This window comes from Eutrigla gurnardus (assembly GCF_963514095.1).
Source record: "Eutrigla gurnardus genome assembly, chromosome: 1".
In the NCBI taxonomy this organism is placed as follows: Eukaryota; Metazoa; Chordata; class Actinopteri; order Perciformes; family Triglidae; genus Eutrigla; species Eutrigla gurnardus.
In genome coordinates this window covers 34,149,268-34,171,351 of record NC_139915.1, presented here as the reverse complement: position 1 = coordinate 34,171,351, position 22,084 = coordinate 34,149,268, and the positions used below count along the sequence as shown (strand labels likewise).

The 22,084-nt window shown below is 46.2% G+C and overlaps 1 protein-coding gene across 1 annotated transcript in view; it reads right to left on the bottom strand.

Moving 5' to 3' along the window:
• Positions 1 to 10,980: 10,980 nt before the first annotated feature.
• Positions 10,981 to 22,084, bottom strand: part of LOC311015268 (NLR family CARD domain-containing protein 3-like) — a 62,996-nt gene continuing 51,892 nt past the window's right edge. Inside the window, exons 12-16 of the mRNA XM_084012395.1 lie at positions 20,063 to 20,566; positions 17,397 to 19,989; positions 15,808 to 16,961; positions 14,373 to 15,736; positions 10,981 to 14,301 (exon numbers count right to left, since the gene is read on the bottom strand). The gene's annotated coding sequence lies outside the window, so the exon portion shown is untranslated. The remainder of the gene's footprint in view (positions 14,302 to 14,372; positions 15,737 to 15,807; positions 16,962 to 17,396; positions 19,990 to 20,062; positions 20,567 to 22,084) is intronic.

Genomic DNA, 22,084 nt, shown 5'->3' with positions numbered 1-22,084 from the left:
GACGCGTGACAACACTTTGCCCCTGGAGAGCCACCTTGCTTCTCTGTGGAACAGCACAGATGTATGATCAGCTCCCATCTCCTCACAAAGTGCAGAGAGCAGTCGCGCTTTCAGGGGTCGAGTTTTGATGACATTTACAATGCCCACAACCTGTTAAAACGTCGTTTAGTTCGGGGCTGAGTTCCCTATGAATGACACAGTGCGTCCAGTGCACATCTGGAGCAACCTTCTTGATAAGTGCCTGCAGCCCGTTTCTTTTCCCTGCCATGGTCTGTGCGCCATCAGAGCAAAAGCCCACACAATCTTCCCATTTAAGACCGTGTTCGTTTAAGTAACTGTCCATGATCTTAAATAGCTCATCAGCCGTGGCTCTCTTTGTGATGTATTTGCAAAACAGCAAATCCTCACACATTGACTCGCTGTTCACAAAGCGGACGTATGAAATAAACAAGCTGTCTTTATTGCTGTCGGCAGCCTCATCCACTTGCAATGCAAAACGTGTTTCTTTTATTTTTTGTATGAGTTGATCTTCAAGATCATTTGAAATGTCGCATATGCGCCTCGCAATTGTGTCATTTGAAAGAGGGATAGTTTTCAATTTGGCTGCGCTTTTCTCCTCCATCATAGCTGTCCCCATGTCAAGAGCAGCGGGCAAAATCAGCTGCTCAGCAATTGTATGTGGCTTTTTGCATTGCCAATTCTGTATGCAACTTTGTATGAGGCCATTTGTGCTTGACAGTTAAGTGACGCAGCCTTTACCATGCGTTGCTCCTGCTGTCGATATTCTGCCAATTTTCTTTGAAAGAAATCCAGTGGCTTGGTAGCGTGACTGGGGTGTGTTGTCTCCAGGTGCCTTCTTAATTTGTTGGGTCTCATGCTGTCTGCTGCTAACGGCTTCAGACACACAACACACATTGGTCTCTCCTCTGCACCGACCACTGAAACCGTAAATCCGAGACCAAGATAGCTTTCGTCATATTTTCTTTTCGGTTGGATTTTTGGTTGACTCGGCCCCTCTGTCTGGTCTTGTGTGTGTGATGGTGCTGGCTCTTTTGTGGTCCGTGTCACAAATGTATCCATGTTGCTCCATGTTACCGGCTACTTTGTTCTCCCGCTGCAAATATTGGCCCGCTGCAACTAACATTCCGACGTCAATCATTGTTTTTGCACTTTAGTTCCAGGTTACATTTTTCTCCGGTCTCCTAATGCTTTTTAATAATTGTAGCTATTAATTATTACTGTGTGTGTGTGTGTGTGTGTGTGTTTTGTTTAGAGTGAATTATCTTTATTGTCAATAGCATTTACAGTAAGATAGGTGTGACGGATGTGGCTCGTGTTGAAACTTCGCTCATCAGTTGCTCCACAAACCACAGATGACGACCAGGTGGATAACAGGACTTTTATTCTGCAACACAGCGTTTTTCCAGTGAGGAATGACGAGGGAATCTTCAGTCATGGGATACACACACATTGAAATGCTTCGTCATACTGAGTTTTCTTTTAACTAAAAAGAATACAAATCGAATGTTTCAACACAAAACAGCATTATTGAACCTTGCTGTGATCGTATAGTGGATATATTGTGTGCAAACTACATCACATTACAATGAAGGTGAACATAAATAACATGACAGCATTCACAGTTAACAGGCTAGTCAAAATCTTAAGCTAGCGAGGATAACGTGGGCCTTTTCAACCAACGGGTAAAAAGGCAACTCAGACCAAAACAAAACAGTCATACAATTTGTAACATGAACATATGACAACAAAATATATTACCTGCAACACAGCGTTTTCCCAGTGAGGAATGACGAGGGAATCTTCAGTCATGGGATACACACTATGAATGAGTACAATTAAGCTAGTTTAGCTTAATATAAGGTTAACTTAATCACTGAATATTTTGGAAACTAACAAATCATATATTGTGCTCAAAGTGTATTGAGATGTAATGATCAACGCTACCACTAGTTGGCACCAGTTGCTTACTGAAGTGTATGTAACAAGGAAGTGCAGTTGCAAGTAAACTTCGATGTTGAACTACACGGTGTGAGTACGTCTCGTCAATACATGGTACCAGGAGAAATATCTCAACTGGAAAATGAACTTTATACGTCAACCAGAGGAGTTGAAGTTGACAGGAAACGTCAACGAAAACTGGAAAGTATTCAAACAAAGTTTTGAACTATATGTGCTTGCCATCGAACTGGAAGGCGACGACAAGCGGAAGATAGCACTGTTGCTAACAGTAGCAGGCCGCAGCGCACTGGACGTGTACAACACGTTTGTCTTCACAGACGACCAAAAAGATAAGTTCGATGTGGTCATGGCAAAGTTCGAGGAGTACTGCACGCCGAGAAAGAATGAGACATATGAGAGATATGTTTTCAGAAACCGTGTTCAGAAAGAGTCCGAGGCGATAGAAAAGTATGTCACAGACCTACGGCTGAAAAGTCAGTCATGCAACTTCGGCACGTTATGTGATTCAATGATACGTGACCAGATAGTTATCGGTGTACTGGACAATAAAGTGAGAATGCACTTATTGAAAGAGACAGATCTCACGCTTGAAAAAGCTATTAAAATATGCCAAGCTTCAGATAGCGCAAAGGCGCAGATAAAGACATTGAACAACGAGGGTGAAGCTGCGGAAGTGGACGCGGTCCAGCGCGGGAGACCGAGGACGTCGGCAAGGAAAAGAGAGCCGAGGCAACAGCCGCAGCAGGACAGGGGGAACTGCGAGAGGTGCGGGCTGAGACACGCGCCGAAACAGTGTCCAGCGTTCGGGAAGGACTGCAGGAAATGCGGTGGAAGAAATCACTTCGCCAAATGCTGTTTCACCAAGAAGAAAGTGCAGCTCGTGGAAAAGCAGAGCGACACCGAGGACGACGAGGGGATGGCGTTCTTTGTGGGTGCAATAGAGGAGGCACCGACGGCTTCAAAGGATGAGTGGATAGCTCACCTGGATGTGAATGGCACCGACATCCCACTGAAACTGGACACGGGGGCGCAGGTGAACATACTGCCAATAACAGACTATAAAAGACTGAAAAACAAGCCCAAGGTGAGAGACAAAAAGATAAATCTAAGGACATATGATGACACTCCTATACCCACTAAAGGGGTGTGTAGAGTTAGTCTGACTAGAAATGATAAGAAAGTGAATGCTCTATTTGTGCTTGTTGAGGGGAATAGACAAGCTATTCTAGGTTTAAAAACCTGTGAGCAGCTAGGGCTAATAAAGAGAATAAATGTCATTGATGCTGACAAAATGACAGAAAACAAACAAACTAAGAAAACAGCGACTACTGCAACAAGAGCTACACATGCTGACTGGGTGAAAGAATACGCAGATGTGTTTAAAGGTATAGGACGTCTGCCAGGCAAACACAAAATCAGGTTGAAAGATAATGCAGAACCAGTCATACACCCAGCACGAAAAGTACCTGTCGCACTTAAGAAGAGACTCAGGGAAAAGCTAGACTCTTTGATAACTGAAGGGGTCATCAGGAAAATTGAAGAGCCCACCGAATGGGTTAACTCCCTAGTCATTGTTGAGAAACCTAATGGAGATCTGAGATTGTGCATAGATCCCAAAGATTTAAATAAGGCAATCCAGCGTGAACACTACAGGCTTCCAACTAAATCAGACATAACTAGTGCAATGAGTGGAGCATGCTACTTCTCTAAACTAGACGCTTCATCTGGGTTTTACCAGATTGTGCTTGAAGAGGAAAGTTCTAGGTTGTGCACATTTAACACTCCTTTTGGTCGACATTGCTTCTTGAGACTTCCATTTGGAATAAGCTCCGCCCCTGAGGTATTTCATAGGACAGTACAGCAGCTCTTTGATGGAATAGAAGGGGTGGGTGTTTTTATTGATGATGTCGTAGTCTGGGGCAAAACAAAAGAGGAGCATGATGCGAGGCTGCGCATAGTTCTCACTAAGGCGCAAAAGTCAGGACTAAAACTAAACAAAAGCAAATGCCAATTCGGGGTTAGAGAAATAACCTACCTGGGAGAGAAACTTTCAGAGGCAGGGGTCCAACCAGATCCAGAGAAGGTCAGGGCGATTGCGGAAATGCCTGTACCACAGGACAAAAATGACCTACAGAGAGCTTTAGGCTTAGTTAACTACTTGGGAAAATTTGTCCCGCACCTTTCAGCTAACACTAAAGCACTGAGAAGCTTGCTAGAGAATAAAACAATGTGGCAGTGGATGCCAGAGCATGCAAAAGAATGGGAGTGGCTAAAGAATAGTCTGATCAGAGAGCCCGTCTTAACATTCTACGATCAGGACAAACCGTTAAAGGTGTCAACTGATGCATCCAAAGCCGGCCTAGGAGCTGTGCTTCTTCAAAAGCATGACACAGAATGGTATCCTGTCGCGTACGCATCTCGCACTATGACCAGTGCAGAAAGAAATTACGCACAAATTGAGAAAGAGACATTAGGGGCTGTTTATGGCTGTGAAAAGTTTCATGAATATGTTTATGGAAGAACAGTAACACTAGAAACTGACCATAAGCCGCTAATAGCAATTTCACAGAAGCCACTGGGTGATGCACCACCACGCATTCAACGCCTAATGCTAAGACTTCAGAAATATGACGTGGACTTTGAGTTTAAGCCAGGAAAACACCTAGTGGTGGCAGATACGTTGAGCAGGGCCAGCCTGCAGGATTTAAAGAGCACAACTGAAGAAATCGTGCAAATCCATATAGACTGTGTCAGAGCACACATGCCAGTGTCAGACTTAAAATGGTCAGAGATAGCCAAACAAACACAAAAGGATGAAACATTGAAGCGAGTCATGGAACAGATAAACCTACCAGGCCAGGTTAAACTGTCTAAGCCATACCAACACTTTAAAGGAGAACTGTCAGTGTTAGACGGTGTTCTTCTAAAAGGCACCAGGATTGTTATTCCTAACTAACTATTCCTAAGACAGCAAATGGTCAGATTAGTGCACGAAGGACATCTAGGAATAGAAAAATGCAAGAGACGTGCACGAGAAGTATTGTACTGGCCGTACATGAACAGAGATATTGAGACCTACATCCAGCGCTGTGACACTTGCCAGCGCCACAGATATCAGCAGGCCAAGGAACCGATGAGGCCACATGACAAGCCAAGGGAACCGTGGAGAAAGGTTGGGATGGATCTTTTTCATCTTAAAGGCAAGGACTACCTGTTAGTTATAGATTATCATTCCAACTACCCAGAATTCACGTGTTTGAGTGATACGACTGCTGAGAGAGTTGTGACGCACACAAAAGCGATCTTTGCACGTCATGGGATCCCTGTGACTGTGATAAGTGACAATGGACCACAATTCTCGAGCCAATGTTTTAAAAACTTTGCAGAAAAGTATGGTTTTGAACATGTGACTTCGAGTCCTCACTACCCGCAATCCTATGGATTAGCGGAGAAGGGAGTACAAATAGTGAAACGTATTCTGAAAAAAGCTGCAGAAAATGCAGAGGATCCGTACCTTGCTATCCTGAACTACAGAGCATCACCACTGGAGAATGGACTTTCGCCAGCAGAAATGCTCATGAGTAGAAAGCTCAGGACCAGGCTTCCAGCAGCCACATACAGGAAGGAAAAGTATGTGACAACACGTCCAAACATGAGACAGATAGGACTGTACGACAGAGCAACCAAGGCTCTAGGCCCACTCTCACAGGAGGACATTGTGAGGGTGAGATGTGATGGACAGTGGGGACCACTAGCTAAGGTGGTCAAGGAGACAACACCTAGATCATATGAAGTCATCACGGAGTATGGGACACCACTGAGGCGGAACAGAAGGCATCTGCTCAAAGTGCCTCAGAAAGAACTCATGGACAATGACACAACTGACATGCCAGTCATCTCAGACCAATCCTGTTCTGAGACAGACAAAGACACACCAACTGATGTCACACAGGGTCAAAGACCAAAAAGACTGATTGTGAAACCAAAGAGACTGATTGAAGAGATATAAAAAAAATAAATAAAAAAAAAAATAAAAAAATGGAAATGATGAGAGGAAAACAGTTAAAGTGCCAAAGAGGAAACTGTGTTAAGATAAAGTGGTAAATGCTAGTAAAATGTGAATTTGAATTTAAAGGAATTTAATTCTGGAAAATATTTCAGTTAAGCTGTGAAAGCACGTTAACAAGAATTGATTCATTTACTGAAAAACTGATTTAAGTTTAAGTGGTACAAGAATACTTTACTTGACAAAAAGGGAGATGTATTGAGATGTAATGATCAACGCTACCACTAGTTGGCACCAGTTGCTTACTGAAGTGTATGTAACAAGGAAGTGCAGTTGCAAGTAAACTTCGATGTTGAACTACACGGTGTGAGTACGTCTCGTCAATACACAAAGCAGTTAGCCCAAATCATGACAAGGACATTACGCTGTAAAATATAAAGTGCGAACATTCAAAACTACATTTTCCCAGACTACACAGAATTAGCCGTCTTACCACATTGAAATGCTTCGTCATACTGAGTTTTCCCTCGCCACCGCCGCGCCACTAGATGGCAATGTTGCGCCTATTGCAGGTATAATTTAACATACATAACATTACTCCGTTACATAGGCATGAAATTGAAAATGTCCTCCCGTTGGTCGCGCCCCACCTGTCATGTCTCCGTGCCCCACACTTTGAGAAGCACTGCCTTAGACACAGAGAAGGATTGTGAGGTTACTTCCTTGTCATTACAAAGCCCCGGATTGCCAACGACCACACTAATGAACACATTGGATCATCACATCCACCAAGTGTGGAAGCACACATGGGCTTATTGGAAAACGCAGCACTCAGGTGTGCTATAAAAGGCAGCAGGTGAGTTCACCTGTCTTCAACAACAATGGAAGGAGCTAGAAGAAGAAGAAGAGTGAGAATGAGAGGGGGAGCTCAAAGAGGAGATGAAGGAGGTAGAGGAAGAGGAGAAGGAGGTAGAGGAGGAGGCCCAGGTAGAGGAAGAGGAGAAGAAGGAGAGAGAGGAAGAGGTAGATAAAATAAATACTTGAAATATTCAGTCTGCAGCATCAGTGTTGTGCAGTGCTTGGTAAGTTTATAGTAGGCCTATTTGTGTACATTCTCCCTATATCTCAAACTAATCATGAAGAATGTTGTGGGTTTGTCACTATTTTTATCTAAATTATCCCTTACATAACAATGTCTGGACAAAAATCTAGCACATGCTATTTCCTAAAATGAGTTTTTTTTACAAATGTGTTTTTTATTGATCACAGCAGTGTGAAACTGGCTGCAATAGTGTCTGATCATTGAGGACTGTGTTGGTTCAATGAAAACTAATAGCATTTTCACACATATGTGTGTATGTTTTGACTGAAGTATGTTTTGACTGAAGTATGTTTTGACTGAAGTGTGTTTTGACTAAAGTGTGTATGTTTTGACTGAAGTGAGTCATTTTGCAAACAATCTAGGAATTATGCAAATTGAGTGTGGTGTTTGGATAATTGTGATTATATTTTGAAAAAAGAACCCGGTTTTCAAAATTGCATGTAAACAATTGAAAAAAACTGTAAGCATTAGGCAGAAACTAAACAATATGACAGTTTAAACAGACGCACCAATGCCCATGGAACCGTGGCCAGCACAGCCTCCACTGGGGGCGATACGGAGGAGACAGGACCTCATTCAGAGCTTTTAAAACCTAAAGTATACCTTAAACTCATGCAAATGCTCTGCAGTATTTAATCAGTAATGTGAAATATTGTTGGTGAAAAAGGCATACTAAGCGGACAACGTATAGTCATTTGAACATTTTATTATGGCTTTTTTACAGTTTCATTTCTTTATTTTAGGGTGTCATTTATTGCCCCAAGTGCTCCGACAACTGCTGTCAATAAAGTGCACATCTCCGCCTGTCTCTCCAGAACCTCTGCAGTGATGATGTTTGGTCTGGGCGCAGCACGGGGGGCAGCAGTGGGACCGCTCTGGGGAGGAGACCTGGCCGACATCATGCTGGTGCCTGGCTCTCAAACATTTGATACAATAAAAATGTCACCCATGTAACATGAGTAAGCCTCATTATTTGTAAGAAATTGTGTACAGTCAGGTTGATTTTTACAATGCAAGCAAAAGGGGGTTGTTGGTTCCCATCCTGCTCTGGCTCTGACGCGAGTGCGTCCGTGTCTCCTCCACCGCTTATGCCAGAGATGGACTCTGACCCTATCAATGAGGCAATGTTGTCCTCGGTCCCCGTCAGGACCAGGCTGGAGTCTGGTTGGCCTCCTCCAGTCTGCCTGATGCTGGCTTCAGTGCAGCAACAAGCTTTTTGGTGGCCAGCTTTAAATCGGACCACTTTTTCTTGACCTAAATGTAAAGAATAGTCTTGATTAATTAGCAGGCATAAGCTTTTAGGCTGCGGATGAAAAGATTAATTTAAGTTGTGAGGCGTAGCTTAAGTTATTGATAATTATATCCAAACCTCAGCCGGAGTCCGTTCCTCTACGGCAACGCTGTTGACTGCCTCCGTGATCTTCTTCCAGACAGCGTTTTTATGACCCTTTCACTCCACTCTTCAAACTGCAGAAAAGCACATCTTTTTTTCGCTCCACTTCAGATGTTAGGAAGCCGATCTCCGTGTCGGAAACGTTTGTTTTCTTACCAGTATTTGGTCTCTCCATGTTTGACCTCAGTGGGCGGGGCCTCCGAACCAGGAATATTTAAGGGCGTAACATGTTAATGACGATTGAATTCAGCCGCCGCATTTATCAAGACCCGCTCATTCCTACGCTGAGATTGGTCAGATACGAACGTTTCATAAATCACACGTGTTTCCTGTCGTACGACCAAATCTACGCTCAGATCTGAGCCCGTTTTCACGCAAGATTGATAAATGAGAGCCAATATGTGGAGGGAAAAAATAAAGTAAATATATCAAATGGAAGAAATAACATATTCCCTGAGACTTCAAAAACACATCTTCACTAAAAGGTGGAGCCCTGCTATGGATATACTAATATAACTCTGTCTTTTATTTCACCTTGCTTTATTCTATTGTATTTATATTTTTCTTTGTCAGTATAGTCTCCGTCACTTTTGTTGTTACCTTGACTGTTATCTTGTGTATGAAACAGCAGATGTGATGAAATATGATTCTGTACATGATTTTGAATGAAACTTAAATAAAAACAAAGTTTTAAAATGGATTTGGAAAATAATGATGATGAAGAAGTGACTCTAGCTATTCTCTGGGATGCACTAAAAGCGGTGATCAGGGGTCAAATAATAGCCATCTCCTCATATGAGAAGACAATTAGAGAAGAAAAAGTTAGAACATGAGAAGAGGACTTGAAGAGACGACAGAACCAACATGCAAAGTCTCCCCAAGATGACAACAAACATAAGATTATACAATGAAAAAAAGAAATAGATGAAATAAATACTCAGGAAATCCAAAGAAAACTCCTTTTCACAAAGCAACAATACTATGAAGTCGGTGGGAAATCACTGAAACTTCTATCATAGAAGTTAAGAAAACAACAAGCGGATAGAACTAAACATAAAAGAAGAAATTCTGCAACAAAAGAAATAGAAACTTGTCCAGAGAAAGTTAAACAACGCTTTGAAAACTACTATCAAACATTCTATTCCCAACCAGACGAGCAACGCCAACCAGATGGATGCCTTCCTGGCCCAGATAAACCTCCCAAAGGTTACTGATGAACAAAATGACAAATTCATATCTAAATAACAAAAGAAGACATTCAATCAGCAATCAGGAGAATGAAAGGGGGGAAGTCTCCAGGGACAGACGGCTTTACCACAGAATGGTCCAAAACAATGCAAGATCAATTCATTCCAACATTATTAAACCCCCCCTCATGGAGGGAGGCAATGATTTCAATCCTACCTAAAGAGGGCAAAGACAGGCTGGAGTGTGGGAGTTATGGCCCTGTAAGTCTTCTAAATAAGGATTCTAAAGGATTCCCCTCCATTTGAACTAAAGAATAGAACATATACTAGCAGTATTAATACATGAGGACCAGACTGGCTTTGTCAGACAAACACAGACCAAGATAATATCAGGAAAACACCACACATTATGAGACAAATCACACAAACTAGAGACACTGATATGAAGTTTGGATGCAGAGAAAGCCTTCCATTCAGTTTTTATAGAAAGGACTTTAAAACGTGGCTTTCATACAACTATAATCCACACGATTGCAGCATTATACAACAAAGCAACAGCTAGAATTCAAATCAACGGTGGTTTAACCATTCATTCATTCTGGAAAGAGGAAGGAGACGAGGGTGCTGTGATGGCCGCTCCTCTTCGCCCTGTTTATAGAACCCAGAAGTCATTGATTAGGCAAAGATCAGATAGAAAGGGGGCAACAACGACATCCGGGGGCAAAAACTGGCCCTGTTTGCTGACCACTTATTGATACGTTTAATACAACTACACACACACTCCCAAAATGGATGAAATTATTGGAGGAATTTGGTTTCATTTCTGGTTGTAAAATTAATAACAAAACTCAAGTACTGACATTCAACTATGACCCCCCCACCCTCCATTAGGACCATGTCCAACTGGAAACGAGAGGCTGAGTCCATGAAATATTTAGGTGTCTCATTACCGAGGGACTTCTCAAGACTGTATGATATCAATGACGGCCCGTTCCATTCAAAGAGAAAGTCTGACATCCAAAGATGGAATGTTATTCCCTTTTTAAGTTGAAGCTCCCGGATAGAGTCAATCAGGATGAAGATTCTTCCTCGGATGTTAGACCTCTTCCAGTGTTTGCCAGTCAAAATACCATCTAAACACTTCTCAGAAAAACATTCCAGAAGGCCAATATGGACCAAATCACATGGACTTCCTGGAAGCATCTTTATCTGTCTTTGAATGACTAAGATTGGAATTCATGTATGTGATGGTAATTTGCCTTTCTAAAGAAAAAGATCATTTCAAAACAATAACATGGAAAACCATGCCAGATTGTGAAGACAAACTTTATTCTGTTCTTTTCTTCCTCTAAAATAAAACTTGCATCAAATGAAAATGTATGAACTCTATTTGAATTCCAATGAATAGTAATTTCTTGTTTTCATGTTCAACTATCCATCAGAGTAACATGAGAGAGAAAGGGAAGCATGCAGAAGAGTTGAGCAGAGGTGGAAGGGGATACATTGCAGATCTCATTCCAAACACTGAAGGATCTTCTGGATCAATACACGATCACAAACACTTCATTGACAAGTATGTTTTCACACACAAGGAATGTGACGTGGTGATTGGTGCAGAACAATACACACAGTCAGATAGTAGAATGACATCGTTACATCATTATGAAAACGGAACATTTACAATAGAATATGTGGAACTAATATAGAAGAACAGCTTCAATGATGTCAGCCATTCAAGGGTCTAGACCTCTGGGGGACCACAGTCTCTGGTTCCTCACATAGTCTGGTCTCTGGACTAATGTGAGCTACTATCTAGACCTCTGGGGGACCACAGTCTCTGGTTCCTCACATAGTCTGGTCTCTGGACTAATGTGAGCTACTATCTAGACCTCTGGGGGACCACAGACAGTCTATCTTTCCTCCACATAGTCTGGTCTCTGGACTAATGTGGTCTACTATCTAGACCTCTGGGGGACCACAGACAGTCTCTGGTTCCTCACATAGTCTGGTCTCTGGACTAATGTGAGCTACTATCTAGACCTCTGGGGACCACAGACAGTCTCTGGTTCCTCACATAGTCTGGTCTCTGGACTAATGTGAGCTACTATCTAGACCTCTGGGGGACCACAGACAGTCTCTGGTTCCTCACATAGTCTGGTCTCTGGACTAATGTGAGCTACTATCTAGACCTCTGGGGGACCACAGTCTCTGGTTCCTCACATAGTCTGGTCTCTGGACTAATGTGGTCTACTATCTAGACCTCTGGGGGACCACAGTCTCTACTTCCTCACATAGTCTGGTCTCTGGACTAATGTGGTCTACTATCTAGACCTCTGGGGGACCACAGTCTCTGGTTCCTCACATAGTCTGGTCTGGTCTCTGGACTAATGTGACCTACTATCTAGACCTCTGGGGGACCACAGTCTCTGGTTCCTCACATAGTCTGGTCTCTGGACTAATGTGGTCTACTATCTAGACCTCTGGGGGACCACAGTCTCTGGTTCCTCACATAGTCTGGTCTCTGGACTAATGTGAGCTACTATCTAGACCTCTGGGGGACCACAGTCTCTGGTTCCTCACATAGTCTGCTCTCTGGACTAATGTGGTCTATTATCTAGACCTCTGGGGGACCACAGTCTCTGGTTCCTCACATAGTCTGGTGTCTGGACTAATGTGGTCTACTATCTAGACCTCTGGGGGACCACAGTCTCTGGTTCCTCACATAGTCTGGTCTGGTCTCTGGACTAATGTGAGCTACTATCTAGACCTCTGGGGGACCACAGTCTCTGGTTCCTCACATAGTCTGCTCTCTGGACTAATGTGGTCTACTATCTAGACCTCTGGGGGACCACAGTCTCTACTTCCTCACATAGTCTGGTCTCTGGACTAATGTGAGCTACTATCTAGACCTCTGGGGACCACAGACAGTCTCTGGTTCCTCACATAGTCTGGTCTCTGGACTAATGTGAGCTACTATCTAGACCTCTGGGGGACCACAGACAGTCTCTGGTTCCTCACATAGTCTGGTCTCTGGACTAATGTGAGCTACTATCTAGACCTCTGGGGGACCACAGTCTCTGGTTCCTCACATAGTCTGGTCTCTGGACTAATGTGGTCTACTATCTAGACCTCTGGGGGACCACAGTCTCTACTTCCTCACATAGTCTGGTCTCTGGACTAATGTGGTCTACTATCTAGACCTCTGGGGGACCACAGTCTCTGGTTCCTCACATAGTCTGGTCTGGTCTCTGGACTAATGTGACCTACTATCTAGACCTCTGGGGGACCACAGTCTCTGGTTCCTCACATAGTCTGGTCTCTGGACTAATGTGGTCTACTATCTAGACCTCTGGGGGACCACAGTCTCTGGTTCCTCACATAGTCTGGTCTCTGGACTAATGTGAGCTACTATCTAGACCTCTGGGGGACCACAGTCTCTGGTTCCTCACATAGTCTGGTCTCTGGACTAATGTGACCTACTATCTAGACCTCTGGGGGACCACAGTCACTGGTTCCTCACATAGTCTGGTCTCTGGACTAATGTGGTCTACTATCTAGACCTCTGGGAGACCACAGTCTCTGGTTCCTCACATAGTCTGGTCTCTGGACTAATGTCAGCTACTATCTAGACCTCTGGGGGACCACAGTCTCTGGTTCCTCACATAGTCTGGTCTCTGGACTAATGTGGTCTACTATCTAGACCTCTGGGGGACAACAGTCTCTGGTTCCTCACATAGTCTGGTCTCTGGACTAATGTGGTCTACTATCTAGACCTCTGGGGGACCACAGACAGTCTCTGGTTCCTCCACATAGTCTGGTCTCTGGACTAATGTGGTCTACTATCTAGACCTCTGGGGGACCACAGACAGTCTCTGGTTCCTCACATAGTCTGGTCTCTGGACTAATGTGGGTTACTATCTAGACCTCTGGGGGACCACAGTCGCTGGTTCCTCACATAGTCTGGTCTCTGAACTAATGTGGTCTACTATCTAGACCTCTGGGGGACCACAGTCTCTGGTTCCTCACATAGTCTGGTCTCTGGACTAATGTGGTCTACTATCTAGACCTCTGGGGGACCACAGTCTCTGGTTCCTCACATAGTCTGGTCTCTGGACTAATGGGAGCTACTATCTAGACCTCTGGGGGGGCACAGTCTCTGGTTCCTCACATAGTCTGGTCTCTGGACTAATGTGGTCTACTATCTAGACCTCTGGGGGACCACAGTCTCTGGTTCCTCACAGAGTCTGGTCTCTGGACTAATGTGAGCTACTATCTAGACCTCTGGGGGACCACAGTCTCTGGTTCCTCACATAGTCTGGTCTCTGGACTAATGTGAGCTACTATCTAGACCTCTGGGGGACCACAGTCTCTTGTTCCTCACATAGTCTGGTCTGTGGACTAATGTGAGCTACTATCTAGACCTCTGGGGGACCACAGTCTCTGGTTCCTCACATAGTCTGCTCTCTGGACTAATGTGAGCTACTATCTAGACCTCTGGGGGACCACAGTCTCTGGTTCCTCACATAGTCTGGTCTCTGGACTAATGTGAGCTACTATCTAGACCTCTGGGGACCACAGTCTCTGGTTCCTCACATAGTCTGGTCTCTGGACTAATGTGGTCTACTATCTAGACCTCTGGTGGACCACAGTCTCTACTTCCTCACATAGTCTGGTCTCTGGACTAATGTGAGCTACTATCTAGACCTCTGGGGACCACAGACAGTCTCTGGTTCCTCACATAGTCTGGTCTCTGGACTAATGTGAGCTACTATCTAGACCTCTGGGGGACCACAGACAGTCTCTGGTTCCTCACATAGTCTGGTCTCTGGACTAATGTGAGCTACTATCTAGACCTCTGGGGGACCACAGTCTCTGGTTCCTCACATAGTCTGGTCTCTGGACTAATGTGGCCTACTATCTAGACCTCTGGGGGACCACAGTCTCTGGTTCCTCACATAGTCTGGTCTCTGGACTAATGTGGTCTACTATCTAGACCTCTGGGAGACCACAGTCTCTGGTTCCTCACATAGTCTGGTCTCTGGACTAATGTCAGCTACTATCTAGACCTCTGGGGGACCACAGTCTCTGGTTCCTCACATAGTCTGGTCTCTGGACTAATGTGGTCTACTATCTAGACCTCTGGGGGACAACAGTCTCTGGTTCCTCACATAGTCTGGTCTCTGGACTAATGTGGTCTACTATCTAGACCTCTGGGGGACCACAGACAGTCTCTGGTTCCTCCACATAGTCTGGTCTCTGGACTAATGTGGTCTACTATCTAGACCTCTGGGGGACCACAGACAGTCTCTGGTTCCTCACATAGTCTGGTCTCTGGACTAATGTGGGTTACTATCTAGACCTCTGGGGGACCACAGTCGCTGGTTCCTCACATAGTCTGGTCTCTGAACTAATGTGGTCTACTATCTAGACCTCTGGGGGACCACAGTCTCTGGTTCCTCACATAGTCTGGTCTCTGGACTAATGTGGTCTACTATCTAGACCTCTGGGGGACCACAGTCTCTGGTTCCTCACATAGTCTGGTCTCTGGACTAATGGGAGCTACTATCTAGACCTCTGGGGGGGCACAGTCTCTGGTTCCTCACATAGTCTGGTCTCTGGACTAATGTGGTCTACTATCTAGACCTCTGGGGGACCACAGTCTCTGGTTCCTCACAGAGTCTGGTCTCTGGACTAATGTGAGCTACTATCTAGACCTCTGGGGGACCACAGTCTCTGGTTCCTCACATAGTCTGGTCTCTGGACTAATGTGAGCTACTATCTAGACCTCTGGGGGACCACAGTCTCTTGTTCCTCACATAGTCTGGTCTGTGGACTAATGTGAGCTACTATCTAGACCTCTGGGGGACCACAGTCTCTGGTTCCTCACATAGTCTGCTCTCTGGACTAATGTGAGCTACTATCTAGACCTCTGGGGGACCACAGTCTCTGGTTCCTCACATAGTCTGGTCTCTGGACTAATGTGAGCTACTATCTAGACCTCTGGGGACCACAGTCTCTGGTTCCTCACATAGTCTGGTCTCTGGACTAATGTGGTCTACTATCTAGACCTCTGGGGGACCACAGTCTCTACTTCCTCACATAGTCTGGTCTCTGGACTAATGTGAGCTATTATCTAGACCTCTGGGGACCACAGACAGTCTCTGGTTCCTCACATAGTCTGGTCTCTGGACTAATGTGAGCTACTATCTAGACCTCTGGGGGACCACAGACAGTCTCTGGTTCCTCACATAGTCTGGTCTCTGGACTAATGTGAGCTACTATCTAGACCTCTGGGGGACCACAGTCTCTGGTTCCTCACATAGTCTGGTCTCTGGACTAATGTGGTCTACTATCTAGACCTCTGGGGGACCACAGTCTCTGGTTCCTCACATAGTCTGGTCTCTGGACTAATGTGGTCTACTATCTAGACCTCTGGGGGACCACAGTCTCTGGTTCCTCCACATAGTCTGGTCTCTGGACTAATGTGAGCTACTATCTAGACCTCTGGGGGACCACAGTCTCTGGTTCCTCACATAGTCTGGTCTGGTCTCTGGACTAATGTGACCTACTATCTAGACCTCTGGGGGACCACAGTCTCTGGTTCCTCACATAGTCTGGTCTCTGGACTAATGTGGTCTACTATCTAGACCTCTGGGGGACCACAGTCTCTGGTTCCTCACATAGTCTGGTCTCTGGACTAATGTGAGCTACTATCTAGACCTCTGGGGGACGACAGTCTCTAGTTCCTCACATAGTCTGGTCTCTGGACTAATGTGACCTACTATCTAGACCTCTGGGGGACCACAGTCACTGGTTCCTCACATAGTCTGGTCTCTGGACTAATGTGGTCTACTATCTAGACCTCTGGGAGACCACAGTCTCTGGTTCCTCACATAGTCTGGTCTCTGGACTAATGTCAGCTACTATCTAGACCTCTGGGGGACCACAGTCTCTGGTTCCTCACATAGTCTGGTCTCTGGACTAATGTGGTCTACTATCTAGACCTCTGGGGGACAACAGTCTCTTGTTCCTCACATAGTCTGGTCTCTGGACTAATGTGGTCTACTATCTAGACCTCTGGGGGACCACAGACAGTCTCTGGTTCCTCCACATAGTCTGGTCTCTGGACTAATGTGGTCTACTATCTAGACCTCTGGGGGACCACAGTCTCTGGTTCCTCACATAGTCTGGTCTCTGGACTAATGTGGGTTACTATCTAGACCTCTGGGGGACCACAGTCTCTGGTTCCTCACAAAGTCTGGTCTCTGAACTAATGTGGTCTACTATCTAGACCTCTGGGGGACCACAGTCTCTGGTTCCTGACATAGTCTGGTCTCTGGACTAATGTGGTCTACTATCTAGACCTCTGGGGGACCACAGTCTCTGGTTCCTCACATAGTCTGGTCTCTGGACTAATGGGAGCTACTATCTAGACCTCTGGGGGGGCACAGTCTCTGGTTCCTCACATAGTCTGGTCTCTGGACTAATGTGAGCTACTATCTAGAACTCTGGGGGACCACAGTCTCTGGTTCCTCACATAGTCTGGTCTCTGGACTAATGTGAGCTACTATCTAGACCTCTGGGGGACCACAGACAGTCTATCTTTCCTCCACATAGTCTGGTCTCTGGACTAATGTGGTCTACTATCTAGACCTCTGGGGGACCACAGACAGTCTCTGGTTCCTCACATAGTCTGGTCTCTGGACTAATGTGAGCTACTATCTAGACCTCTGGGGACCACAGACAGTCTCTGGTTCCTCACATAGTCTGGTCTCTGGACTAATGTGAGCTACTATCTAGACCTCTGGGGGACCACAGACAGTCTCTGGTTCCTCACATAGTCTGGTCTCTGGACTAATGTGAGCTACTATCTAGACCTCTGGGGGACCACAGTCTCTGGTTCCTCACATAGTCTGGTCTCTGGACTAATGTGGTCTACTATCTAGACCTCTGGGGGACCACAGTCTCTACTTCCTCACATAGTCTGGTCTCTGGACTAATGTGGTCTACTATCTAGACCTCTGGGGGACCACAGTCTCTGGTTCCTCACATAGTCTGGTCTGGTCTCTGGACTAATGTGACCTACTATCTAGACCTCTGGGGGACCACAGTCTCTGGTTCCTCACATAGTCTGGTCTCTGGACTAATGTGGTCTACTATCTAGACCTCTGGGGGACCACAGTCTCTGGTTCCTCACATAGTCTGGTCTCTGGACTAATGTGAGCTACTATCTAGACCTCTGGGGGACCACAGTCTCTGGTTCCTCACATAGTCTGCTCTCTGGACTAATGTGGTCTATTATCTAGACCTCTGGGGGACCACAGTCTCTGGTTCCTCACATAGTCTGGTGTCTGGACTAATGTGGTCTACTATCTAGACCTCTGGGGGACCACAGTCTCTGGTTCCTCACATAGTCTGGTCTGGTCTCTGGACTAATGTGAGCTACTATCTAGACCTCTGGGGGACCACAGTCTCTGGTTCCTCACATAGTCTGCTCTCTGGACTAATGTGGTCTACTATCTAGACCTCTGGGGGACCACAGTCTCTACTTCCTCACATAGTCTGGTCTCTGGACTAATGTGAGCTACTATCTAGACCTCTGGGGACCACAGACAGTCTCTGGTTCCTCACATAGTCTGGTCTCTGGACTAATGTGAGCTACTATCTAGACCTCTGGGGGACCACAGACAGTCTCTGGTTCCTCACATAGTCTGGTCTCTGGACTAATGTGAGCTACTATCTAGACCTCTGGGGGACCACAGTCTCTGGTTCCTCACATAGTCTGGTCTCTGGACTAATGTGGTCTACTATCTAGACCTCTGGGGGACCACAGTCTCTACTTCCTCACATAGTCTGGTCTCTGGACTAATGTGGTCTACTATCTAGACCTCTGGGGGACCACAGTCTCTGGTTCCTCACATAGTCTGGTCTGGTCTCTGGACTAATGTGACCTACTATCTAGACCTCTGGGGGACCACAGTCTCTGGTTCCTCACATAGTCTGGTCTCTGGACTAATGTGGTCTACTATCTAGACCTCTGGGGGACCACAGTCTCTGGTTCCTCACATAGTCTGGTCTCTGGACTAATGTGAGCTACTATCTAGACCTCTGGGGGACCACAGTCTCTGGTTCCTCACATAGTCTGGTCTCTGGACTAATGTGACCTACTATCTAGACCTCTGGGGGACCACAGTCACTGGTTCCTCACATAGTCTGGTCTCTGGACTAATGTGGTCTACTATCTAGACCTCTGGGAGACCACAGTCTCTGGTTCCTCACATAGTCTGGTCTCTGGACTAATGTCAGCTACTATCTAGACCTCTGGGGGACCACAGTCTCTGGTTCCTCACATAGTCTGGTCTCTGGACTAATGTGGTCTACTATCTAGACCTCTGGGGGACAACAGTCTCTGGTTCCTCACATAGTCTGGTCTCTGGACTAATGTGGTCTACTATCTAGACCTCTGGGGGACCACAGACAGTCTCTGGTTCCTCCACATAGTCTGGTCTCTGGACTAATGTGGTCTACTATCTAGACCTCTGGGGGACCACAGACAGTCTCTGGTTCCTCACATAGTCTGGTCTCTGGACTAATGTGGGTTACTATCTAGACCTCTGGGGGACCACAGTCGCTGGTTCCTCACATAGTCTGGTCTCTGAACTAATGTGGTCTACTATCTAGACCTCTGGGGGACCACAGTCTCTGGTTCCTCACATAGTCTGGTCTCTGGACTAATGTGGTCTACTATCTAGACCTCTGGGGGACCACAGTCTCTGGTTCCTCACATAGTCTGGTCTCTGGACTAATGGGAGCTACTATCTAGACCTCTGGGGGGGCACAGTCTCTGGTTCCTCACATAGTCTGGTCTCTGGACTAATGTGGTCTACTATCTAGACCTCTGGGGGACCACAGTCTCTGGTTCCTCACAGAGTCTGGTCTCTGGACTAATGTGAGCTACTATCTAGACCTCTGGGGGACCACAGTCTCTGGTTCCTCACATAGTCTGGTCTCTGGACTAATGTGAGCTACTATCTAGACCTCTGGGGGACCACAGTCTCTTGTTCCTCACATAGTCTGGTCTGTGGACTAATGTGAGCTACTATCTAGACCTCTGGGGGACCACAGTCTCTGGTTCCTCACATAGTCTGCTCTCTGGACTAATGTGAGCTACTATCTAGACCTCTGGGGGACCACAGTCTCTGGTTCCTCACATAGTCTGGTCTCTGGACTAATGTGAGCTACTATCTAGACCTCTGGGGACCACAGTCTCTGGTTCCTCACATAGTCTGGTCTCTGGACTAATGTGGTCTACTATCTAGACCTCTGGGGGGGACCACAGTCTCTACTTCCTCACATAGTCTGGTCTCTGGACTAATGTGAGCTACTATCTAGACCTCTGGGGACCACAGACAGTCTCTGGTTCCTCACATAGTCTGGTCTCTGGACTAATGTGAGCTACTATCTAGACCTCTGGGGGACCACAGACAGTCTCTGGTTCCTCACATAGTCTGGTCTCTGGACTAATGTGAGCTACTATCTAGACCTCTGGGGGACCACAGTCTCTGGTTCCTCACATAGTCTGGTCTCTGGACTAATGTGAGCTACTATCTAGACCTCTGGGGGACCACAGTCTCTGGTTCCTCACATAGTCTGGTCTCTGGACTAATGTGGTCTACTATCTAGACCTCTGGGGGACCACAGTCTCTGGTTCCTCACATAGTCTGGTCTCTGGACTAATGTGAGCTACTATCTAGACCTCTGGGGGACCACAGTCTCTGGTTCCTCACATAGTCTGGTCTCTGGACTAATGTGGTCTACTATCTAGACCTCTGGGGGACCACAGTCTCTGGTTCCTCACATAGTCTGGTCTCTGGACTAATGTGGTCTACTATCTAGACCTCTGGGGGACCAGACAGTCTCTGGTTCCTCACATAGTCTGGTCTCTGGACTAATGTGGTCTACTATCTAGACCTCTGGGGGACCACAGACAGTCTCTGGTTCCTCACATAGTCTGGTCTCTGGACTAATGTGGGTCTACTATCTAGACCTCTGGGGGACCACAGTCGCTGGTTCCTCACATAGTCTGGTCTCTGAACTAATGTGGTCTACTATCTAGACCTCTGGGGGACCACAGTCTCTGGTTCCTCACATAGTCTGGTCTCTGGACTAATGTGGTCTACTATCTAGACCTCTGGGGGACCACAGTCTCTGGTTCCTCACATAGTCTGGTCTCTGGACTAATGGGAGCTACTATCTAGACCTCTGGGGGGGCACAGTCTCTGGTTCCTCACATAGTCTGGTCTCTGGACTAATGTGGTCTACTATCTAGACCTCTGGGGGACCACAGTCTCTGGTTCCTCACAGAGTCTGGTCTCTGGACTAATGTGAGCTACTATCTAGACCTCTGGGGGACCACAGTCTCTGGTTCCTCACATAGTCTGGTCTCTGGACTAATGTGAGCTACTATCTAGACCTCTGGGGGACCACAGTCTCTTGTTCCTCACATAGTCTGGTCTGTGGACTAATGTGAGCTACTATCTAGACCTCTGGGGGACCACAGTCTCTGGTTCCTCACATAGTCTGCTCTCTGGACTAATGTGAGCTACTATCTAGACCTCTGGGGGACCACAGTCTCTGGTTCCTCACATAGTCTGGTCTCTGGACTAATGTGAGCTACTATCTAGACCTCTGGGGACCACAGTCTCTGGTTCCTCACATAGTCTGGTCTCTGGACTAATGTGGTCTACTATCTAGACCTCTGGGGGACCACAGTCTCTACTTCCTCACATAGTCTGGTCTCTGGACTAATGTGAGCTACTATCTAGACCTCTGGGGACCACAGACAGTCTCTGGTTCCTCACATAGTCTGGTCTCTGGACTAATGTGAGCTACTATCTAGTCCTCTGGGGGACCACAGTCTCTGGTTCCTCACATAGTCTGCTCTCTGGACTAATGTGAGCTACTATCTAGACCTCTGGGGGACCACAGTCTCTGGTTCCTCACATAGTCTGGTCTCTGGACTAATGTGAGCTACTATCTAGACCTCTGGGGGACCACAGTCTCTGGTTCCTCACATAGTCTGGTCTCTGGACTAATGTGAGCTACTATCTAGTCCTCTGGGGGACCACAGTCTCTGGTTCCTCACATAGTCTGCTCTCTGGACTAATGTGAGCTACTATCTAGACCTCTGGGGGACCACAGTCTCTGGTTCCTCACATAGTCTGGTCTCTGGACTAATGTGAGCTACTATCTAGTCCTCTGGGGGACCACAGTCTCTGGTTCCTCACATAGTCTGCTCTCTGGACTAATGTGAGCTACTATCTAGACCTCTGGGGGACCACAGTCTCTGGTTCCTCACATAGTCTGGTCTCTGGACTAATGTGAGCTACTATCTAGACCTCTGGGGGACCACAGTC